The sequence below is a fragment of the Mustela nivalis genome, assembly GCF_964662115.1.
Source record: "Mustela nivalis genome assembly, chromosome: 7".
Classification (NCBI taxonomy): domain Eukaryota; kingdom Metazoa; phylum Chordata; class Mammalia; order Carnivora; family Mustelidae; genus Mustela; species Mustela nivalis.
The window spans coordinates 16,866,547-16,880,523 of NC_139026.1; the positions used below are offsets into that span (position 1 = coordinate 16,866,547).

Here is a 13,977-nt window from a genome sequence, read left to right on the forward strand (position 1 = left end):
GCTGCTGGAGGAGGATGCGAGAGGAAGTCTGGCCATGTGAGCCAGCCTGCCAAGCACATCTGGAAGTGGTTTCAGGGGCCGCCTCACCCCGCAGCCAGCGCAACGCCTGATTCCCAGCTCTCCCAGCTGCTCCAGCGCAGGAGTGGAAGAAACCCGAGCCTCTCCAAAGTCAACGCAAGCAAAGGGAGGGGGGGGTGTTGGCGGCAGGGGGAGGAATACGCTCTCGGAAATGTAATATTGGCCTTGGGACCCTCCAACCCTTTGGGCTTTCCAATGGGATCTTAGAAGCAGCGAAGCATCGGGAAGGGCAGCAGCCCCGGGCCAGCCAGGAGTTGAACGCTCTGCCCTACAGCTCTTCTGGACCGAGGAGCCCAAAGCCCTGCCCTCACCGTTCACAGGTAAAGCAGGGTGGCAGCCTTTCCATTGTACCCTGGCCCGCCCGCAGCAGCCCTTTGTTTTGCTGTAGACTCAAGAACATAAATCAGAGATGAATTGTCCCACATGAGCTTTGCCTTCTTCAGGAACTCCCAGCTAATGTTTGCAGCATTTCGAGGCAACCATTTTTCTTTTCTTTTTCTTTCTTTCTTTCTTTTTTTTGGCTATTGCAGCAAATCCAAGATACTCTCTGCAAGTTTTTCACATGCTAGACAGCTTTTCCAGACCTGGGTTTAACTCCCCTGACCAGTGTGATTTCCTGTTTTCATCATACTTTAAGCATGGAAGTCAGTGGTGAGCTAGGACCTGGACAAATGCGAGTATTTAAATGCAGGTACATTTCTGAGCCACGGAAGATTGCACTGAGCTGTGATTCATGTTTTCGGAACCTGGAAAAAAGACTTGGTAGTTGTGGAAATCTAAATGAGGCTTATAAATACAGTAGTTGTTGTGTTTGGGTTGAAAATGCTTCCTTAACATTCAAAAATTATCTTATGTTCACTTTAGGAGCAAATGTAGGACCTTGGATAAGCCTGATAGATAACTTACAATAGGAGTTCAGAAGGAATAGTTAACATAAAAGTAAAAAGAGGGAGAGGAGGAAAACATGATGCTATCTAAACATCTGGCCATCCTGTGGGGTGGTGGGAGGGACTGGTCCTCTAACTGGCTCCCCATGTAGTCAGTTATCAAAGTGACATTGATTGGTTTGTTTCGTTTTTTCCTTCAAATAGCTTCATGTCACCTTTCTGTATGAAAACCTGTTTGTGCAGTGCTGTGGTGAGAACATGGGCTCTGGGGCCAGATTCAGAGTTCAATCTATGCATTGACACTTAACCAGACTTTTAAGCTTTAACTCTGAATACTTGCTTGTCTGTGCCTCTATTTCCTCATCTGTAAAATGGGAAGGAAGTGACATCGTAGGTCTAAAGGACATAACATAGGATCTGCAGAGCAGTGAGGCCCCTGGTGGTGTTGGCGATGACCATGGTGATGATAGATGTGGCCACACATCCTGCATGGTGGCAGCCCAGCCCTTGGCACATTGTTCCCTCTGGTAGTGCCTCAGCGTCTCCCATGTTATTTCTCCAGGGCCCTGCTTCCTTCCTTCTTCCTTCAAACACCTTTCTTTCTTTCTTTCCTTCTTTCTTTCTTTCTTTCTTTCTTTTTTTTCTTCCCCCACCCTGGCTCTTTTTATTTCTTCTTCATTCTCTTTCCTTGCTGAGAAAAAGACATGCTCACCAAGCCACAGTTCACGGAGTTTTCATTTCTAGTTCCTGGGGAGCATGATTCTAAATACTTCTTTTATTTCAGCATTTCCCAAATGAAGAACATAGACCCATGGGGAAAATATGTTCTGTGAACCATATGACCCTCTGAGAGATCTCAAGGCATTAATGGCATTTTAAAGGTCCTGAGAAGTCCCACAGTAGAGAAATCTGCTTAAGGTTGTTTACCACTAAAGTTCCTGATTGACCCCCGGAGCTGCTTTATCACATAACATTGATTAACATTTCTCAGAGCACACTTTGCAGTATTCTGGTTCGGTCACATTTGTTTTCATTTTGGTTCCTATTATAGACATGCTATTTCTCATCTTCCCTAGCCAACACCAAAGGGGATGCAGTGTTCTTTCTTCCCTAGTTAAGGACCTGAGATAATCACCTGTGCCATATTGATATATAGAAAATCTGACCTAAAGTGGACAGCTGAGATCAGCAGTTTTTCTGCAAAGGGCCAAACTGGTGGCTGTGCAAGCCATGTGGTCTGTTTTGCACCTACTCAGATCTGTTGTTTCGTGTGAGACAAGCCAGAGACCAAATGTCAAAGAATAAACCTGGCTATGTTCCCATAAAACTTTATTTACAAAAAATGGGCAGGATTTAGTGTAGGGCTCACAGTTTGTTGACACCTGCTCCAAAACCATTTTGTGAAAGAATGCTTCATCCCAACACAGGAGACAGCAGAACCTTCCTCTTTTTTTTTTTTTATTTTAAAATTTTTTGTTTTTTATAAACATATATTTTTATCCCCAGGGGTATAGGTCCGTGAATCACCAGGTCCACACACCCCACAGCACTCACCAAAGCACACCCCCCCAATGTCCATAACTCCACCCAATCCCAATCCCATCTTGTTTCATTTATTCTTCTCCTACCCACTTAAGCCACTATGTTGCATCACCACTTCCTCATATCAGGGAGATCATATGATAGTTGTCTTTCTCTGCTTGACTTATTTCGCTAAGCATGATACGCTCTAGTTCCATCCATGTTGTCGCAAATGGCAAGATTTCATTTCTTTTGATGGCTGCATAGTATTCCATTGTGTATATATACCACATCTTCTTGATCCATTCATCTGTTGATGGACATCTAGGTTCTTTCCATAGTTTGGCTATTGTGGACATTGCTGCTATAAACATTCGGGTGCACGTGCCCCTTCGGATCACTACGTTTGTATCTTTAGGGTAAATACCCAGTAGCGCAATTGCTGGGTCATAGGGCAGTTCTATTTTCAACATTTTGAGGAACCTCCATGTTGTTTTCCAGAGTGGTTGCACCAGCTTGCATTCCCACCAACAGTGTAGGAGGGCTCCCCTTTCTCCGCATCCTTACCAGCATCTGTCATTTCCTGACTTGTTGATTTCAGCCATTCTGACTGGTGTGAGGTGATATCTCATTGTGGTTTTGATTTGTATTTCCCTGATGCCGAGTGATATGGAGCACTTTTTCATGTGTCTGTTGGCCATCTGGATGTCTTCTTTGCAGAAATGTCTGTTCATGTCCTCTGCCCATCGCTTGATTGGATTATTTGTTCTTTGGGTGTTGAGTTTGCTAAGTTCTTTATAGATTCTGGACACTAGTCCTTTATCTGATATGTCGTTTGCAAATATCTTCTCCCATTCTGTCAGTTGTCTTTTGATTTTGTTAACTGTTTCCGTTGCTGTGCAAAAGCTTTTGATCTTGATAAAATCCCAATAGTTCATTTTTGCCCTTGCTTCCCTTGCCTTTGGCGATGTTCCTAGGAAGATGTTGCTGTGGCTGAGGTCGAAGAGGTTGCTGCCTGTGTTCTCCTCAAGGATTTTGATGGATTCCTTTCTCACACTGAGGTCCTTCATCCATTTTGAGTCTATTTTTGTGTGTGGTGTAAGGAAATGGTCCAATTTCATTTTTCTGCATGTGGCTGTCCAATTTTCCCAACACCATTTATTGAAGAGGCTGTCTTTTTTCCATTGGGCATTCTTTCCTGCTTTGTCGAAGATTAATTGACCATAGAGTTGAGGGTCTATTTCTGGGCTCTCTTTCTGTTCCATTGATCTATGTGTCTGTTTTTGTGCCAGTACCATGCTGTCTTGATGATGACAGCTTTGTAATAGAGCTTGAAGTCCAGAATTGTGATGCCACCAACTTTGGCATTCTTTTTCAATATCCCTTTGGCTATTCGAGGTATTTTCTGGTTCCATATAAATTTTAGAATTATTTGTTCCATTTTTTGGAAAAAGATGGATGGTACTTTGATAGGAATTGCATTAAATGTGTAGATTGCTTTAGGTAACATAGACATTTTCACAATATTTATTCTTCCAATCCAGGAGCATGGAACATTTTTCCATTTCTTTGTGTCTTCCTCAATTTCTTTCATGAGTACTTTATAGTTTTCTGAGTATAGATTCTTAGCCTCTTTGGTTAGGTTTATTCCTAGGTATCTTATGGTTTGGGGTGCAATTGTAAATGAGACTGTGCCTCTTTGGTTAGGTTTATTCCTAGGTATCTTATGGTTTGGGGTGCAATTGTAAATGGGATTGACTCCTTAATTTCTCTTTCTTCTGTTTTGTTGTTGGTGTAGAGAAATGCAACTGATTTCTGTGCATTGATTTTATATCCTGACACTTTACTGAATTCCTGTACAAGTTCTATTAGTTTTGGGTTTTCCACATATAATATCATATCATCTGTGAAGAGTGATAGTTTGACTTCTTCTTTGCCGATTTGGATGCCTTTAATTTCCTTTTGTTGTCTGATTGCTGAGGCTAGGACTTCTAGTACTATGTTGAAGAGCAGTGGTGATAATGAACATCCCTGACCTTAGCGGAAAAGTTTTCAGTTTTTCTCCATTGAGAATGATATTTGCGGTGGGTTTTTCATAGATGGCTTTGATGATATTGAGGTATGTGCCCTCTATCCCTACACTTTGAAGAGTTTTGATCAGGAAGGGATGCTGTACTTTGTCAAATGCTTTTTCAGCATCTATTGAGAGTATCATATGGTTCTGGTTCTTTCTTTAATTGATGTGTTGTATCACATTGACTGATTTGCGGATGTTGAATAAATCCCACTTGGTCGTGGTGACTAATCCTTTTAATGTACTGTTGAATCCTATTGGCTAGTATTTTGGTGAGAATTTTTGCATCAGTGTTCATCAAGGATATTGGTCTATAGCTCTCTTTTTTGATGGGATCCTTGTCTGGTTTTGGGATCAAGGTGATGCTGTCCTCATAAAATGAGTTTGGAAGTTTTCCTTCCATTTCTATTTTTTGGAACAGTTTCAGGAGAATAGGAATTAATTCTTCTTTAAATGTTTGGTAGAATTCCCCCGAGAAGCCGTCTGGCCCTGGGCTTTTGTTTGTTTGGAGATTTTTAATGACTGTTTCAATCTTCTTACTGGTTATGGGTCTGTTCAGGCTTTCTATTTCTTCCTGGTTCAGTTGTGGTAGTTTATATGTTTCTAGGAATGCATCCATTTCTTCCAGATTGTCAAATTTGTTGGTGTAGAGTTGCTCATAGTATGTTCTTATAATAGTTTGTATTTCTTTGGTGTTAGTTGTGATCTCTCCTCTTTCATTCATGATTTTATTTATTTGGGTCCTTTCTCTTTTCTTTTTGATAAGTCTGGCCAGGGGTTTATCAATTTTATTAATTCTTTCAAAGAACCAGCTCCTAGTTTTGTTGATTTGCTCTATTGTTTTTTTTGGTTTCTATTTCATTGATTTCTGCTCTGATCTTTATGATTTCTCCTCTCCTGCTGGCCTTAGGGTTTCTTTCTTGTTCTTTCTCCAGCTCCTTTAGGTGTAGGGTTAGGTTGTGTACCTGAGACCTTTCTTGTTTCTTGAGAAAGGCTTGAACCGCTATATATTTTCCTCTCAGGACTGCCTTTGTTGTGTCCCACAGATTCTGAATCGTTGTATTTTCATTATCATTTGTTTCCATGATTTTTTCAATTCTTCTTTAATTTCCCGGTTGACCCATTCATTCTTTAGAAGGATGCTGTTTAGTCTGCATGTATTTGGGTTCTTTCCAAACTTCCTCTTGTGGTTGAGTTCTAGCTTCAGAGCATTGTGGTCTGAAAATATGCAGGGAACGATCCCAATCTTTTGATACTGGCTGAGTCCTGATTTAGGACCGAGGATGTGATCTATTCTGGAGAATGTTCCATGGGCACTAGAGAAAAATGTGTATTTGTTGCTTTGGGATGAAATGTTCTGAATATATCTGTGATGTCCATCTGGTCCAGTGTGTCTTTAAGGCCTTTATTTCCTTGTTGATCTTTTGCTTGGATGATCTATCCATTTCTGTGAGGGGGGGTGTTAAAGTCCCCTACTATTATTGTATTATTGTTGATGTGTTTCTTTGATTTTGTTATTAATTGGTTTATATAGTTGGCTGCTCCCATGTTGGGGGCATAAATATTTAAAATTGTTAGATCTTCTTGTTGGACAGACCCTTTGAGTATGATATAGTTCTTCTTCATCTCTTATTATATTCTTTGGCTTAAAATCTAATTGAGCTGATATAAGGATTGCCACTCCTGCTTTCTTCTGATGTCCATTAGCAGTAAATTCTTTTCCACCCCCTCACTTTAAATCTGGAGGTATCTTCAGGCTTAAAATGAGTTTCTTGGAGGCAACATATAGATGGGTTTTGTTTTTTTATTCATTCTGATACCCTGTGTCTTTTGATTGGGGCATTTAGCCCATTAACATTCAGGGTAACTATTGAGAGATATGAATTTAGTGCCATTGTATTGCCTGTAAGGTGACTGTTACTGTATATGGTCTCTGTTCCTTTCTGATCTACCACTCGTAGGCTCTCTCTTTGCTTAGAGGACCCCTTTCAATATTTTCTGTAGAGCTGGTTTGGTGTTTGCAAATTCTTTTAGTTTTTGTTTGTCCTGAAAGCTTTTAATCTCTCCTTCTATTTTCAATGATAGCCTAGCTGGATATAGTATTCTTGGCTGCATGTTTTTCTCATTTAGTGCTCTGAAAATATCATGCCAGCTCTTTCTGGCCTGCCAGGTCTCTGTGGATAAGTCAGCTGCCAATCTAATATTTTTACCATTGTATGTTACAAACTTCTTTTAGAACCTTCCTCTTCCACAAAACGGAGACTCCCTTATCTGGTTTCTCTGTCCTGTGTATTTTGGTGGATCTTGAGTAAACAATTTATGCTAGAGCAAAAAGTAAAAAGGCCAGGGATGTTTTGTGAGTACCCAATTCCTGAGTCCTGATTTTGTCTTTCTATCTCTTTTCTTCAGGTGAACGCATGCTCTTGTCTTGTTCGTGACTTTGTAGCTTGCGTGGTTTAGGCAGTACTCTGTACAATGTTTTATGCACGTGCAAACTGCAGGGTGCCTGTGTTATGGAGGAAAGTTAAATCTCTGAGCTTATGTCAGTTGCTTGACACAATGATTGCAATCAACAATGGAAAGTGGTTGGCTACAGTATCTATTAAGATGGTTAAGAATTAGTTCACTCAGAGCCAGACTGCCTGGGTGGGAATCCCTGCCATTTATTAACTGTGTCATTCCCCTTTGTAAATCAGGGAGAGTAACTTTATCGATTGTTGTGAGGATTGAATTAGTGAATGTATGGGAAGTTCATTAAAAAATGCCTGGCAAGTAGAAATTGCTGTGTGCTACCTGTTATTATTATTGGCTATTTCATTCAATCTGCAGCACAGTCACATTTTACTCATTGGGTCTTGTAAATTGCCCAGGCTTGCCTGGCTAAGAAATGGGGCAGAACCAGGATTGAAGGCTCTTTATAAAGACGAAGCCCATGATATTTCCATTCAGGTACAGACCCTGCCGGATTAAAGTCATTCAATAATATCTTTACGGAGCCCCCTCTTGGGGCACCTGGGTGATTCAGTCCGTTAAGCTTCTGCCTTTGCTTGGCTTAGATCATGATCCTGGGGACCTGGGATTGAGCACAGGGTCCTGAGATAGAGCCCCATGTTGGACTTCCTATTCAGCAGGAAGTTTGATTTTCCCTCTCCATCTGCCTCTCCTCACTGGCTTGTGCTCTTTCTCTTTCTCTCACCAAAACAAACAAACAAACAAACAAAAACAAAAAGGAAACTCCTCTTTTATCTTTCATTCTGATTTCCAGGTTCTTTCCTATTCCTTTTCCTTACCTAAACCCAGAGCAGATGGGGTTAATCAATCAGAGTTCTTTCTTTTTTAACCAACTCTGGTGATAGCTTTAGATTCCTTCTCAGTTTAGCAATACTGAAAGCCCCTATGCACGGTTTAAAGTCGGCATGTAGACTGAAACTTAGGGGCTCTGATTTTTGAAATATTTTTCTGGAGTCCTTGCCACTTTGGCCTTTTCTTCCAAGGAAGAGCTAAGTCTCTTAGCCACTGCCAGGTCTTAAAATATTCTTTCCAGATTTGGCCATAGGCCCGAGTTCTTTGGCATCTGGTAAAATAGCTCCCTGTATAAGGTCTTCAGAGGCCCATTTTTAAACTTAACGGTCACTTCTCAGGTCCAGACCATTCTCTGAACTCTCCTTTTCTTCCTAGTCACAGGCCCCAGGACCTCAGCCTTCTTTTCGCTGCTCTTTGAAGGTGTACCTCCCAGTGCCTTGCCTAGGGAATCCCTCTGTTCAATACCACCTGCGAGGCTCCATCTTTCTTCCTGTCTTGAAGACAAACCCAGGGGCTCTTTAATGCCAAAGGCTTGGCTATTTACTCCTGTGGAGAAGCTACCACGCAAGGAGTCACGTGGCCTAGGAAAGCTTACAAAAGCTCAGGGAACACAGTTCCTGAGCCTTCTTGTTTTGATGGTCAGAAAAAGGCTGAAAAAAGACCAGAGCCCTCTGCTTTTATTCCAGGAAGAGATCCATAGTCCTCTCCTTCTGGCCTTTCCCCCCAAGTACTGGCACACTGCCCCCTTTCTTCCTGGCATTGAGGAACAAGACAAGAGTTTCCTTCCCTTTCTTTCTCTTTCCTGTTTCTCATTCATTCATTCCACACACATTTGTTGAGGTGCACAGAGGTGGTCGAACCACAGTGCCTGTCCTCAGTCATCTCATGATTTAGAGGAGAAGACAGGCACACCCGTAATATTTGAGCGGTGATCTGAGTGCTGGGAGAGGGATAAGAATGGAGATCAGCAGCCAGGCAGGGTAATCAGATAAGAGTTCTTGAAGGAGGTATGCCTGAGTTGAGTCTTGAAAGAAGTGACTGTTTACTGGGGAAAGAGGAGGGGAAAGGGCGTTCCAGGCAGGAGGGACTCCATGAACCAAAGTTCAGAGGCAAGAAAGCATTTCTTTACATGCGGGAACTGTGTTAACCCACCAGATGCTCTCCCAGGCTCTGCCCCAAACATTCCTGTGTCTCCCCATGCCAGGTCTCTGCCTCTTATTCTATGGGTTCTTAGGACATCCCCCAGCTGGTCCCTGCAGCACGTGTCTCTGACTTCCTCCATCGGTTTTCTACTTCTTTACACCTCTGATCCCTCTACCAAATCCGCATCGTTAGCTTGTATCCAGGAGGTACAAACATTTCTCGAGCTCCTACTTAATCTATTAGAATGCGTTAGTCGATTAGAGTCTGCATGTACCAGAAACAGCAATTTATAGCAGCTTACACAGAAAGTGCCACCATCAGACAGGAGATGAAACTGAAGAGGAAGAGGATGCCAAATCTTTCCGATTTCATATTTTTAAAAAATTTAGTAAGACAGACTTTCTTTTGGAAGTCCGTGCTTCTCCAGGACTCCACTTCTGCCTTTATTCTGAAAGCTGCTCAAAAAGTTTTCTCCAAGCATCTGCTTCAGGAATTTTCTCTCCTTGACTCACCGCTGCTGTGTCTTGTGACTAGATGTGGCATTGTCAGTTTCCTGGAACCTCTTGCTTTGTCTTAAAAGAATTTTTGAGGGCACCTGGGTGGCTCAGTTGGTTAAGCAACTGCCTTCAGCTCAGGTCATGATCCTGGAGCCCCAGGATCAAGTCCCACGTCAGGCTCTCTGCTCGTCAGGGAGCCGGCTTCTCCCTCTGCCCCTCACCCCTTTAATGCTCTCTCTCTCTCTCAAATAAAAAAAATCTTAAAAAAAAAAAAAAAGGACGGGGGTTGGGAGGTTGGGGGAACCAGGTGGTAGGTATTAGAGAGGGCACGGATTGCATGGAGCACTGGGTGTGGTGCAAAAACAAGGAATACTGTTATGCTGGGGAAAAAAAAAAGGATTTTTGAGTAGGCAACATACTGGGCGGGGGAAAGATGAGCCTCCTTCTTGGACTAGTCAGCACTCTGTCTCTGCTTTTGGCATGATCTCAGTAGTTACAGTCACCAAGCACTCAGGGGCAAGCAGACCAAACTTGAATCAAGACACTCCATCTGGAAGGCCACCTCCCCTGCTTCCTAGGGTAGCCAGAATGGCCTTTCAAGACCTCCAGCTCCTTATGCTTAAAGAGCATGGGCTTTGAAGTCAGAGAGCCCTCATTTCACATCCCTGCTCTGCCATTTAGTAGCTGTGTGATTTTGAGCAAGTTTCTGAACCTCTCTGAGCCCTAATTTTCTCATTCAAACCCTGGGGATGGTAACATACCTACCTGAAAAGTGTTGTAAGAGTTAAAGTAGATGATGGGCCTGGTTAGCATAGAGCTAGGTGCAAATTAAGGTGCAATAAATGGTAGCTGTCATTACTACCTAGTCCTGCAAACCTCTCCCCATAGGTGCACACAATTCTGGCCACAGGGAATGTATTTATAAGGGCTCTTCTTTGCAAGAAAATGTCATTTCAGAGGAACTCAAGGAAGAAAAGGGGAACTTATGGGTTTGATGAATGGGGATGCTAGGGTAGAGCTGGCATCAGGGACTCAGTCTCAGATCCTTTTGCCCTTCCCCTCATTCTCCCATGGTGCTAGACTTCCTTCCTTCATGGAGTGGGGAAGAGGGGGCATGTGTCGAGAGACCATTCTAAGTTTACATCATCTCAAAGAGTCAGCTGAATGCACATCATCTAAAATCGTAAATGGTTAAAAAGTACCCAAAATCAATATCCAAAGAGTCCTAAGTAACATGCTACTTTGACTCAATTGTCTTCATGGTACAAGATGAGTATCCTAAATCTGGTATCCCAAGTCTTCATGGTACAAGACATGTATCCTAAGTCTAGAGACTGAAGAAATAAAAGGGATGTGGTAGCTGGTTCTTTACAGTGAATTAAAGAGTTTTCTATTGAAGAGTTTCCCAAGATCACTGCCAACAAGTTCTCACAACACTGAGATTCATGAGGGAGCCCTGGGGCACTATGACATCTGGCCTTTCATGCTGCCTCCCAGAGGCTTTCTGTCATGCTGCTGGTTTCTAAAGGTTAGTATTCTCTGTTTGCTGACTGCTGCCTCCAGTCAAGTGTCAAGTTTCCAAGTTTCTTTGAAGGACCATAACGGAGAGAGATCAACTTAATTTAAAATAAACTTTGGGTTCTCAAGACAAATTGTTATTTATTTTTTTAATAGCTCTTAATAGCCACTCTTTGTCCCTTTCTTTTTTTTCTTAAATATCTTATTTATTTATTTATTTATTTGAGAAAGAGAGAGAGCAAGTGAGAGCACAACAGCATGGGGTAGGGTGAAGCAGACTCCCTGTTGAGCAGGGTTCCATCAGTGATGTGGGTTCCATCCCAGGATCCCAGGATCATGACATGAGCCGAAGGCAGACATTTAACCGACTGAGCCACCCCGACATCACATCCCCTTCCCCACTTTTTAAAGATTTTATTTATTTAGATAAGCTCTTTCTTAAGAAGTTAAATACACACCTACCAATTGACCCTGCATCTAATTTATTTTTTTAAAATATTTTATTTATTTATTTAACAGAGAGAGAGAGACAGAGACAGAGAGAAAGAGATCATAAGTAGGCAGAGAGGCAGGCAGAGAGAGGGGAAAGCAGGCTCCCTGCTGAGCAGAGAGCCCCACGCAGGGCTTGATCCCATGACCCTGAGATCATCACCTGAGCTGAAAGCAGAGGTTTAACCCACTGAGCCACCCAGGTGCCCCGCAATCTGATTTCTAAGTATTTACCATAGAAAACTGGAAACTTAAAATCACAGCAAATCCTATAAACAAGTGTTTATAGAAGCTTTATTCATAATCATAAAAACACAGGATATAACTCAGATGTCCTTCAGTAGGTGAATGGGTAAACTGTGGCACATCCACACAATGGAATACTACTCAACAATGATAAAGGGAAAAATATTGACACACTCAACAGCAAGTATGAATCCCAAATACATCAAGCTAAGTGAAAGAAGAGAGTCTCCAAAGGTTGTGTACTGCATGACCCCATTTATATGGCACCCTGGAGATGGCAAAACTACAGGAACAGGGAACAGATTGGTGTTTTTGAGGGGTTAGGTGTTGGGCAGGGTCTGCCTGCAAAAAGGTAGCACATGAGAATTCTCTGGGGTGTTGGACTTGTTATCTATCTATTCCATTTGTTGTACAAGAATTTGTCCAAGATACAATAAATTTTTAGTACAATTAGTACAAGATACAATAAATTCTTAGTAGAAGAATTTATGCATGTATTAAAATATATAGAATGATACAACCAAAAAAATGAATTCTACTATGTGTAAATATTTAAATATTTAAAATCCACCAAGTCAGATTTTGAAGCTGATACTATGTCTTTAATAAATGACTTGTATCACAGAAAGAAAGCCTATTTATAGAGTTATTTTTTTAAAGATTTTTTATTTATTTGACAGACAGAGATCACAAGTAGGCAGAGAGGCAGGCACAGAGAGAGAGAGGGAAGCAGGCTCCCTGCTGAGCAGAGAGCGGGATGTGGGGCTCGATCCCAGGACCCTGGGATCATGACCTGAGCCGAAGGCAGAGGCTTAACCCACTGAGCCACCCAGGCGCCCTGAAAGGAAGCCTATTTAAAAAAAACAAAACACCACGTATACTAAAATGCAATTTGCGTTTCTCTGGGTGAAGGCTTCTTTCTCATTATGGAAGGTGGCAATATGAAATTTATGGAAATCCAGAAGACCACAAAGAAATCACCTTGTTAACAGGGGTCAAAAGTCTTGGCAGAAAAATTTATTCTCATAGGCCAGTTCTTTATTCTCTGAAGAAGCAGTTGGGCCTCTCCTGTTAAAAGATGTTATTCCTGGAATATATCTAGGTGATAGGCCTCTTAGACTTTGCCTTGAATTTGCATTTTGCAAAACCAAGGACTCTGTGTAAAAATTTGGCCTGGTATCATCTGTGTGTGTGTGCATGTGTGTGTCTGTGTGCTTAGACCCTCCTGTGCGTAGCTATCTGTTTGAATAGATAATACATCCCCATGATTCAACATTCTGCAGGTGCCAGGTCTTCTGTTCATTAGAACCTATCGGCTGGGTCTGTTGCAACCGTTCATACCTAAGGCCATTTTAATTGTTCGGGGCCGAGTGCCGTGTTGGTTATGATATAAGTGCAGTATAAGTCCTGTGGGAGTATCAAGTGAAAGTGTCCCTCTGTTTTGTATCCTGGTCCCTCCTTGATCTTCTGTAATCTTCAATATAGAGGCAGAGGACTTTTCACCATCAGTCTACATGAAGTTGCAAACGTGGGCATTTTCATGAGCTTTAATGGGTCCAGCAGTGCAAAAGAGGAAATCTTACCCCAGGTCTGCCTCTGGCATCCCTCCAGCCTCCCTTGGAGGGCCTTCTTTTCCATTTGCACTCCTCTCTCTGCCAGTCCCCCTGGAAGTCAGCCTGCCCCTCTCTGATATTTGGCCTGTCTGTCACCTGGAATGTCACATCGTGAACTGGGGCCTATGAAAACACTCAGGTCAAATCTAGCTAATATTCCCAGAGCAGCAGTTTTTCTAGATATTCAAACAGTGAAAGGATTGTTTTGACCCAGATGGCAGTTGGGTCTACCTAGCCCAGGGGGTCTAACCTTTAACTTGAGGTACATAGACCACCAAAGTGTCCATGGATACATTTCACAGGATTTCATGTACTAAGGAAAAAAAAATATATATATATATATTTATATATATAAATATAAATATAAATGTGTATATATGTGTGTGTTTGTGTGTGTATATATATATATATATATATATATATATATATATATATATATCTCCAAGGAAAAGAGAGAGTGCTCCTGCATGTGCAAGGTAGGGGTGAGGGGTGGGGGTGGCAGCTGGGGCGGGGGTGGAGAGGTGGGGGGGAGGGGCAGAGGGAGAGAAAATCTCAAGCAGACTCCCCACTAAGCGGGAAGCCCACAAGTCTGAGATCATGACCTGAGC

The 13,977-nt window shown here is 42.2% G+C and overlaps 1 protein-coding gene across 1 annotated transcript in view; it reads left to right on the forward strand.

The window, feature by feature from the left end:
- The window catches only part of GLT8D2 (glycosyltransferase 8 domain containing 2), a 38,937-nt gene continuing 24,960 nt past the window's right edge, over positions 1-13,977 (forward strand). Inside the window, exon 1 of the mRNA XM_082739093.1 lies at positions 1-398. The gene's annotated coding sequence lies outside the window, so the exon portion shown is untranslated. The remainder of the gene's footprint in view (positions 399-13,977) is intronic.